Below are 10,545 nucleotides of genomic sequence, written 5' to 3'. Positions count from 1 at the left end.
TAGTCCAATTAGGGTTATTATCCAATCTTGCGCATCCAATAGGTGTGTCTGTGTCATTGATTTAACATTTAGGTCATTTTTGTCCTCTCTATGTTTATTTATGTACAATTACGGTTTTCAACAAATCTTGTGCATCTAATAAGTTCATTTGTGTCATTGGATTAACATTTAGGTCATTTTCGTCGTCCCTAGGCTTAGTCTTGTCCAATTAGGGTTTTAAACCAATCTTGTGCATCTAATAAGTTCATTTGTGTCATTCGATTAACATTTAGGTCATTTTCGTCGTCCCTAGGCTTAGTCTTGTCCAATTAGGGTTTTAAACCAATCTTGTGCATCTAATAAGTTCATTTGTGTCATTGGATTAACATTTAGGTCATTTTCATCCTCCCTAGGCTTAGTCTTGTCCAATTAGGGTTTTTAACGAATCTTGTGCATCCTATACGTATGTTTGTGTTATTGGATTAACATTTAGGTGATTTTCGGTCTCCCTAGGATTATTCATGTCCAATTAGGTTTTTTAACAAATCTTGTGCATCTAATAGGTGTGCTTGTGTTATTGGATTAACATTTAGGTCATGTTCGTCCTCCCTAGGCTTATTCTAGTCCAATTAGGGTTTTTAACCAATCTTGTGAATCTAATAAGCTCATTTGTGTCAATGGATTAACATTTAGGTCATTTTCGTCCTCCCTGGACTTATTCTACTTCAATTAGCGTTTTTAACCAACCTTGTGCATCCAATAGGAGTGTTTGTGTCAATTGATTAACATTTATGTCACTTTCGCCCTCCCTAGGCTTATTCTTGTCCAATTAGGGTTTTTAACCTAACTTGTGCATATAATAAGTTCATTTGTGTCATTGGATTAACATTTAGGTCGTTTTCGTCCTCACTAGGCCTATTCTTGTCCAATTTAGGTTTTTAACCAATCTGGTGCATCCAATAGGTGTGTTTGTGTCATTGGATTAACAGTTAGGTCATTTTCGTCCTCCCTAGGCTTATTCTGGTCCAATTAGGGTTTTAAACCAATCTTGTGCATCTAATAAGTTCATTTGTGTCATTGGATTAACATTTAGGTCATTATCGTCCTCCCAAGGCTTATTCTAGTCCAATTAGGGTTATTAACCAATCTTGCGCATCCAATAGGTGTGATTGTGTCATTGGTTTAACATTTAGGTGATTTTCGACCTCTCTATGTTTATTTATGTACAATTACGGTTTTCAACAAATCTTGTGCATCTAATAAGTTCATTTGTGTCATTCGATTAACATTTAGGTCATTTTCGTCGTCCCTAGGCTTAGTCTTGTCCAATTAGGGTTTTTAACCAATCTTGTGCATCCTATAGGTGTGTTTGTGTTATTGGATAAACATTTAGGTCATTTCCGTCCTCCCTAGGCTTATGCTTGTCCAATTAGGGTTTTCAACTAATCTTGTGCATCTAATAAGTTCATTTGTGTCATTGGATGAACATTGAGGTCATTTTCGTCCTCCCTAGGCTTATGCTTGTCCAATTAGGGTTTTTAACCAATCTTGTGCATCCTATAGGTGTGTTTGTGTTATTGGATAAACATTTAGGTCATTTTCGGTCTCCCAAGGATTATTCATGTCCAATTAGGTTTTTTAACCTATCTTGTGCATCTAACAGGTGTGTTTGTGTTATTACATTAACATTTAGGTCATGTTCGTCCTCCCTAGGCTTATTCTAGTCCAATTAGGGTTTTTAACCAATCGTGTGAATCTAATAAGTTCATTTGTATCATTGGATTAACATTTAGGTCATGTTCGTCCTCCCTAGGCTTATTCTAGTCTAATTAGGGTTTTCAACAAATCTTGTGCATCTAATAAGTTCATTTGTATCATTGGATTAACATTTAGGTCATGTTCGTCCTCCCTAGGCTTATTCTAGTCTAATTAGGGTTTTCAACAAATCTTGTGCATCTAATAAGTTCATTTGTATCATTGGATTAACATTTAGGTCATGTTCGTCCTCCCTAGGCTTATTCTAGTCCAATTAGGGTTTTTAACCAATCGTGTGAATCTAATAAGTTCATTTGTGTCAATGGATTAACATTTAGGTCCTTTTCGTCCTCCCTAGGCTTATTCTTGTCCAATTAGGGTTTTTAACCAATCTTGTGCATCTAATAAGTTCATTTGTGTCATTGGATTAACATTTAGGTCATTTTCGTCCTCCCTGGACTTATTCTACTTCAATTAGCGTTTTTAAGCTACCTTGTGCATCCAATAGGAGTGTTTGTGTCAATTGATTAACATTTAAGTCATTTTCGCCCTCCCTAGGCTTATTCTAGTCCAATTAGGGTTTTTAACCTAACTTGTGCATGTAATAAGTTCATTTGTGTCATTGGATTCACATTTAGGTCATTTTCGTCCTCACTAGGCATATTCTTGTCCAATTAGGGTTTTTAACCAATCTTGTGCATCCAATAGGTTTGTTTGTGTCATTGGATTAACAGTTGGTTCATTTTCGTCCTCCCTAGGCTTATTATGGTCCAATTAGGGTTTTAAACCAATCTTGTGCATCTAATAATTTCATTTGTGTCATTGGATTAACATTTAGGTCATTATCGTCCTCCCAAGGCTTATTCTAGTCCAATTAGGGATATTAACCAATCTTGCGCATCCAATAGGTGTGTCTGTGTCATTGGATGAACATTTAGGTCATTTTCGGTCTCCCTAGGATTATTCATGTCCAATTAGGTTTTTTAACCAATCTTGTGCATCCAATAGGAGTGTTTGTGTCAATTGATTAACATTTAAGTCATTTTCGCCCTCCCTAGGCTTATTCTAGTCCAATTAGGGATATTAACCAATCTTGCGCATCCAATAGGTGTGTCTGTGTCATTGGATGAACATTTAGGTCATTATCGTCCTCCCAAGGCTTATTCTAGTCCAATTAGGGTTATTAACCAATCTTGCGCATCCAATAGGTGTGTTTGTGTCATTGGTTTAACATTTAGGTCATTTTCGTCCTCTCTATGTTTATTTAAGTACAATTACGGTTTTCAACAAATCTTATGCATCTAATAGGTGTGTTTGTGTTATTGATTTAACATTTAGGTCATTTTCGTCCTCATTAGGCCTATGCTTGTCCAACTAGGGTTTTTAACCAATCTTGTGCATCCAATAGGTGTGTTTGTGTCATTGGATTAACATTTTGGTATTGTTCGTCCTCTCTAGGATTATTCTAATCCAATTAGGATTTTTAACCAATCTTGTGGATCCAATAACTTCATTTGGGTCATTGGATTAACATTTAGGTCATCTTCTTCCTCTCTAGGCTTATTCTACTCCAATTAGCGTCTTTAACCAACCTTGTGCATCCAATTGGTGTGTTTGTGTTATTGGATTAACATTTAGGTCATTTTCGTCCTAACTAGGCCTATTCTTGTCCAATTAGGGTTTTTAACCAATCTTGTGCGTCCAAAAGGTGTGTTTATGTCATTGGATTAACATTTAGGTCATTTTCGTCATCCCTAGGCTTATTCTAGTCTAATTAGGTTTTTTAACCACTCTTGTGCATCCAGTAACTTCATTTGTGTCATTGGATTAACATTTAGATATTTTTCGTCCTCGATAGGCTTATTCTAGTCAAATTAGGGTTTTTAACCAATCTTGTGGTTCCAATAGGTGTGTTTGAGTCATTCGATTAACATTTAGATCATTTTCGTCCTCCCTAAGCTTATTCTAGTCCAATTAGGGTTTTTAACCAATCTTGTGATTAGATTAACATTTAGGTCATTTTTGTCCTCCCTAGGCTTATTCTACTCCAATTAGTGTTTTTAACCAACCTTGTGCATCCAATAAGAGTGTTTGTGTCATTGGATTAACATATTGGTCATTTTCGTCCTCTCTAGGCTTATTCTACTCCAATTAGGGTTTTTAGCCAAACATGTGCATCTAATATGTTCATTTGTGTCATTGGATTAACATTTATATCACTTTCGTCCTCCCTTGGCTTATTCTATTTCAATTGGGATATTTAACCAATCTTGTGCATCCAATAAGTTCATTTGTTACATTTGATTAACATTTAGGTCATTTTCGTCCTCACTAGGCCTATGCTTGTCCAATTAGGGTTTTTAACCAATCTCTTGCATCCAATAGGTGTATTTGTGTCATTGGTTTAACATTTATGTCATTTTCGTCCTCTCTATGCTTATTCTAGTCTAATTAGGGTTTTCAACAAATCTTGTGCATCTAATAAGTTCATTTGTATCATTGGATTAACATTTAGGTCATTTTCGTTCTCCCTAGGCTTATTCTTGTCCAATTAGGTTTTTTAACCAATATTGTGCATCCAATAGGTGTGTTTGTGTTATTGGATTAACATTTACGTCATTTTCGGTCTCCCTACGATTATTCATGTCAAATTAGGTTTTTTAACCAATTTTGTGCATCCAATAGGTGTGTTTGTGTCATTAGATTAACATTAAGATCATTTTCTCCCTCCCTTGGCTTATTCTAGTCCAATTAGGTTTTTTAACCAAACTTGAGCATCCTATAGGTGTGTTTGTGTTATTGGATTAACATTTAGGTCATTTTCGGTCTCCCTAGGATTATTCATGTCCAATTAGGTTTTTTAACCAATCTTGTGCATCCAATAGGTGTGTTTGCGTCATTAGATTAACATTGAGATCATTTTCTCCCTCCCGAGGCTTATTCTAGTCCAATTAGGGTTTTTAAGCAATCTTGTGCATCCAATAGGTGTGTTTGTGCCATTGGTTTTACATTTAGGTCATTTTCGTCCTCTCTATGCTTATTCTAGTCCAATTAGGATTTTCAACAAAAATTGTGCATCTAATAAGTTCATTTGTATCATTGGATTAATATTTAGGTCATTTTCGTCCTCCCTAGGCTTATTCTTGTCGAATTATATCATTGGATTAATATTTAGGTCATTTTCGTCCTCCCTAGGCTTATTCTTGTCCTATTAGGTTTTTTAACCAATCTTGTGCATCCTATAGGTGTGTTTGTGTTATTGGATTAACATTTAGGTCATTTTCGGTCTCCCTAGGATTATTCATGTCCAATTAGGTTTTTTAACCAATCTTGTGTATCCAATAGGTGTGTTTGTGTGATTGGATTAACATTTAGGTCATGTCCGTCCTCCCTAAGTTCATTCTAGTCCAATTAGGGTTTTTAACCAATCTTGTGAATTTAATAAGTTCATTTGTGTCAATGGATTATCATTTAGGTCATTTTCGTCCTCCCTAGGCTTATTCTAGTCCAATTTTCGTTTTTAACCAACCTTGTGCATCCAATAGGAGTGTTTGTGGTAATTGATTAACATTTAGGTCATTTTCGTCCTCCCTAGGCTTATTCTAGTCCAATTATGCTATTTAACCTAACTTGTGCATTTAATAAGTTCATTTGTGTCATTGGATTAACATTTAGATGATTTTTGTCCTCCCTAGGCTTATTCTAATCCAATTAGGGTTATTCTCCAATCTTGTGCATCCAATAGGTGTGTTTGTGTCATTGGTTTAACATTTAGGTAATTTTCGTCCTCTTTATGCTTATTCTAGTCCAATTAGGGTTTTCAACAAATCTTGTGCATCCAGTAACTTCATTTGTGTCATTGGATTAACATTTAGGTCATTTTTGTCCTCCTTAGGCTTATTCTTGTCCAATTAGGGTTTTCAACAAATCTTGTGCATCTAATAAGTTTATTTGTGTCATTGGATTAACATTTGGATAATTTTTATCCTCCCCAGGCTTCTTCTAATCCAATTAGGGTTATTAACCAATCTTGTGCATCCAATAGGTGTGTTTGTGTAATTGGTTTAACATTTAGGTCATTTTCGTCCTCTCTATGGTTATTCTTGTCTAATTAGGGTTTTCAACAAATCTTGTGTATCTAATAAGTTCATTTGTGTCATTGGATTAACATTTAGGTCATTTTCATCCTCCCTAGGCTTATTCTTCTCCAATTAGGGTTTTAACCAATCTTGTGCATCCAATAGATGGGTTTGTGTTATTGGATAAACATTTTGGTCATCTCGTGCTCTGTAGGATTATTCTATTCCAATTAGGGTTTTTAACCAAAGTTGTGCATCCAATAGGTGTGTTTGTGTTATTGGATTAACATTTAGGTCATGTTGTGCATTCATCCTAGGCTTATTCTTGTTCAATTAGGGTTTTTAACCAATCTTGTGCATCCAATAGGTGTGTTTGTGTCATTAGATTAACATTTAGATAATTTTTATCCTCCCTAGGCTTCTTCTAATCCAATTAGTGTTATTAACCAATCTTGTGCATCCAATAGGTGTGCTTGTGTCATTGGTTTAACATTTATGTCATTTTCTTCCTCCCTAGGCTTATTCTAGTACAGTTAGGGTTTTTAACCAATCTTGTGGATCTAATAAGTTCTTTTGTGTCATTGGGTTAACATTTAGGTCATTTTCGTCCTCCCTTAACTTATTCTAGTCCAATTAGGGTTATTAACCAATCTTGTGCATCCAATAGGTGTATTTGTGTTACTGGATTAACATTTAGGTCATTTTTGTCCTCCCTAGGCTTATTCTAATCCAATTAGGGTTTTCTACCAATCTTGTGCATCCAATAACTTCATTTGTGTCATTGGGGTAACACGTAGGTCATTTTTGCCTCCATAGGCTTATTCTTGTCCAATTAGGGTTTTTAACCAATCTTGTGCATCCAATAGGTGTGTTTGTGTCATTAGATTAACATTTAGATCGTTTTCGTCCTCCCTAGGCTTATTGTATTCCAATTAGGGTTTTTAACAAATCTTGTGCATCCAATAACGTCAATTGTGTCATTGGGGTAACACTTAGGTCATTTTTGTCCTCCCTAGGCTTATTCTTGTCCAATTAGGGTTTTTACCCAATCTTGTGCATCCAATAGGTGTGTTTGTGTCATTAGATTAATATTTAGATCATTTTTATCCTCCCTTGGCTTATTCTAGTCTAATTAGGGTTTTTAACACATCTTGTGCATCTAATAAGTTCATTTGTGTCATTGGATTAACATTTAGGTCATTTTCGTCCTCCCTAGGCTTATTCTTGTCTAATTAGGGTTTTTAACAAATCTTGTGCATCCAATAGGTGTGTTTGTGTTATTGGATTAACATTTAGGTCATTTTGGTTCACACTAAGCTTATTCTTGTCCAATTAGGTTTTTTAACCAATCTTGTGCATCCAATAGGTGTGTTTGTGTTGTGGGATTTACATTTAGGTCATGTTCGTCCTCCCTTGGCTTATTCTAGTCCAATTATGGTTTTTAACCAATTTTGTGGATCCAATAACTTCATTTGTGTCATTGGATTAACACTTATGTCATTTTTGTCATCCTTAGGCTTATTCTTGTCGAATTAGGGTTTTTAACCAATCTTGTGAATCCAATACGTGTTTTTTAGACATTAGGTTAACATTTAGATCATTTTCGTCCTCCCCCCTTGCTTATTCTACCCCAACTTGCGTTTTTAAGCAACCTTGTGCATCCAATAGGAGTGTTTGTATAAATTGATTAACATTTTGGTCATTTTCGTCCTCCCTAGGCTTATTCTAGTCCAATTACGGTATTTAACCTAACTTGTGCATCTAATAAGATCATTTGTGTCATTAGATTAACACTTATGTCATTTTTGTCCCCCTTAGGCCTATTCTTGTGCAATTAGGGTTTTTAACCAATCTTGTGCATCCAATAGGTGTGTTTGTGTCATTAGATTAACATTTAGGTCATTTTTGTCCTCCCTAGGCTTATTCTAATCCAATTAGGGTTTTTAACCAATCTTGTGCATCCAATAGGTGTGTTTGTGTCATTAGATTAACATTTAGGTCATTTTTGTCCTCCCTAGGCTTATTCTAATCCAATTAGGGTTTTTAACCAATCTTGTGCATCCAATAGGTGTGTTTGTGTCATTATATTAACATTTAGATCGTTTTCGTCCACCCTAGGCTTATTGTATTCCAATTAGGGTTTTAAACACATCTTGTGCATCTAATAAGTTCGTTTGTGTCATTGGATTAACATTTAGGTCATTTTCGTTCTCCCTATGCTTATTCTAGTCCAATTAGGGCTATTAACAAATCTTGTGCATCAAATAGGTGTGTTTGAGTCATTGGTTTAACATTTAGGTCATTTTTGTCCTCTCTATGCTTATTCTTGTCCAATTAGGGTTTTCAACAAATCTTGTGCATCTAATAAGTTCATTTGTGTCTTTGGATTAACATTTAGGTCATTTCCATCCTCCCTAGGCTTATTCTTGTCCAATTAGGGTTTTTAACCAATCATGTGCATCCAATAGGTGTGTTTGTGTTATTGGATTAACATTTAGGTCATTTTCATCATCCCTAGGCATATTCTTGTCCAATTAGGGTTTTTAACAAATCTTGAGCATCCAATAGGTGTGTTTGTGTCATTTTTGTGTCATTCGATTAACATTTAGATCATTTTCTCCCTCCCTAGGCTTATTCTAGTCCAATTAGGGTTTTTAACCAATCTTGTGCATCTAATAAGTTTATTTGTGTTATTGGATTAATATTTAGGTCATTTCCGTCCTGCCTAGGCTTATTCTAGTCCAATCAGGGTTATTAACCAATCTTGTGCATCCAATAAGTGTCTTTGTGTTATGGGATTAACATTTAGGTCATGTTCGTCCTCCATTGGTTTATTCTAGTCCAATTAGGGTTTTTAACCAATCTTGTGGATCCAATAACTTCATTTGTGTCATTGGATTATCATTATGACATTTTTGTCCTCCCTAGGCTTATTCTTGTCTAATTAGGGTTTTAAAACCAATCTTGTGCATCCAATAGGTGTGTTTGTGTCATTAGATTAATATTTAGATCATTTTCGTCCTCCCTAGGCTAAGTCTAGTCCAATTAGGGTTTTTAACACATCTTGCGCATCTAATAAGTTCATTTGTGTCGTTGGATTAACATTTAGGTCATTTTCGTCCTCCCAATGCTTATTGTTGTCCAATTAGGGTTTTTATCCAATCATGTGCATCCAATAGGTGTGTTTGTGTTATTGGATTAACATTTAGATAATTTTTATCCTCCCTAGGCTTCTTCTAATCCAATTAGGGTTATTAACCTATCTTGTGCATCCAATAGGTGTGTTTGTGTAATTGGTTTAACATTTAGGTCATTTTCGTCCTCTCTATGGTTATTCTAGTCTAATTAGGGTTTTCAACAAATCTTGTGCATCTAATTAGTTCATTTGTGTCATTGGATTAACATTTAGGTCATTTTCGTCCTCCCTAGGCTTATTCTTGTCCAATTAGGGTTTGTAACCAATCTTGTGCATCTAATAGGTGGGTTTGTGTTATTGGATAAACATTTAGGTCATTTACGTGCTCCGTAGGATTATTCTATTCCAATTAGGGTTTTTAACCAATGTTGTGCATCCAATAACTTCATTTGTGTCATTGGAGTAACACTTAGGTCATTTTTTTCCTCCCTAGGCTTATTGTTGTCCAATTAAGGTTTTTAACCAATCTTGTGCATCCAATAGGTTTGTTTGTGTCATTAGATTAACATTTAGATCATTTTCGTCCTCCCTAGGCTTATTCTAGTCCAGTTAGGATTTTTAACCAATCTTGTGCATCTAATAAGTTCATTTGTGTCATTGGATTAACATTTAGGTCATTTTCGTCCTCCCTTAACTTATTCTAGTCCAATTAGGGTTATTAACCAATCTTGTGCATCCAATAGGTGTGCTTGTGTTATTGGTTTAACATTTAGATCATTTTCGTCCTCTCTATGCTTATTCTAGTCCAATTAGGGTTTTCAACAAGTGTTGTGCATCTAATAAGTTCATTTGTGTCATTGGATTAACATTTAGGTCATTTTCGTCCTCCCTTAACTTATTCTAGTCCAATTAGGGTTATTAACCAATCTTGTGCATCCAATAGGTGTGCTTGTGTTATTGGTTTAACATTTAGATCATTTTCGTCCTCTCTATGCTTATTCTAGTCCAATTAGGGTTTTCAACAAGTGTTGTGCATCTAATAAGTTCATTTGTGTTGTTGGATTAACACTTAGGTAAACTTTTTCTCCCTAGGCTTATTCTGTAAGTCATGAGCTTCCGTGATCATGTTTTTGATTTAATTCCCAAACACACAGTACATGTGAAATATTTGATTGATCTAATGTTTTGAATTAAGAAATATTTCAGGCAAACAAGAAGACACCACACACTTGAAACAATAACTTGCAACTCAAGGAATCAACCAAAGTTGGAGGAAGCACTTGAGAAAGACGCAAAATGTATAGTGTTATTAGGTGTCATAGTAAATAAGTTTAGTAGACTAATCCCTATGGTCTCACACATAAGCCTTTGCCAATGAATAAATCAATCAACAAATAAAGCAATTGATGAATCGATTGATAAATCGATTATTTGACTCAGAACAAGTGTTTTCACTAAACAAATCGATTGGGCAATCGATTGGTTAAATGCTTTTTGTGAAACCTGAGTTCTAGGATAACTCTAATCGATTGGACAATCGATTGAGCAATCCATTAAGCAATCGATTTAGCAAGTCACAGAAACAACCAGTTATGG

The sequence above is a fragment of the Cicer arietinum genome, chromosome 2 (genome assembly GCF_000331145.2).
Source record: "Cicer arietinum cultivar CDC Frontier isolate Library 1 chromosome 2, Cicar.CDCFrontier_v2.0, whole genome shotgun sequence".
NCBI classification, from domain to species: Eukaryota; Viridiplantae; Streptophyta; class Magnoliopsida; order Fabales; family Fabaceae; genus Cicer; species Cicer arietinum.
This window is presented reverse-complemented; position numbering follows the sequence as displayed.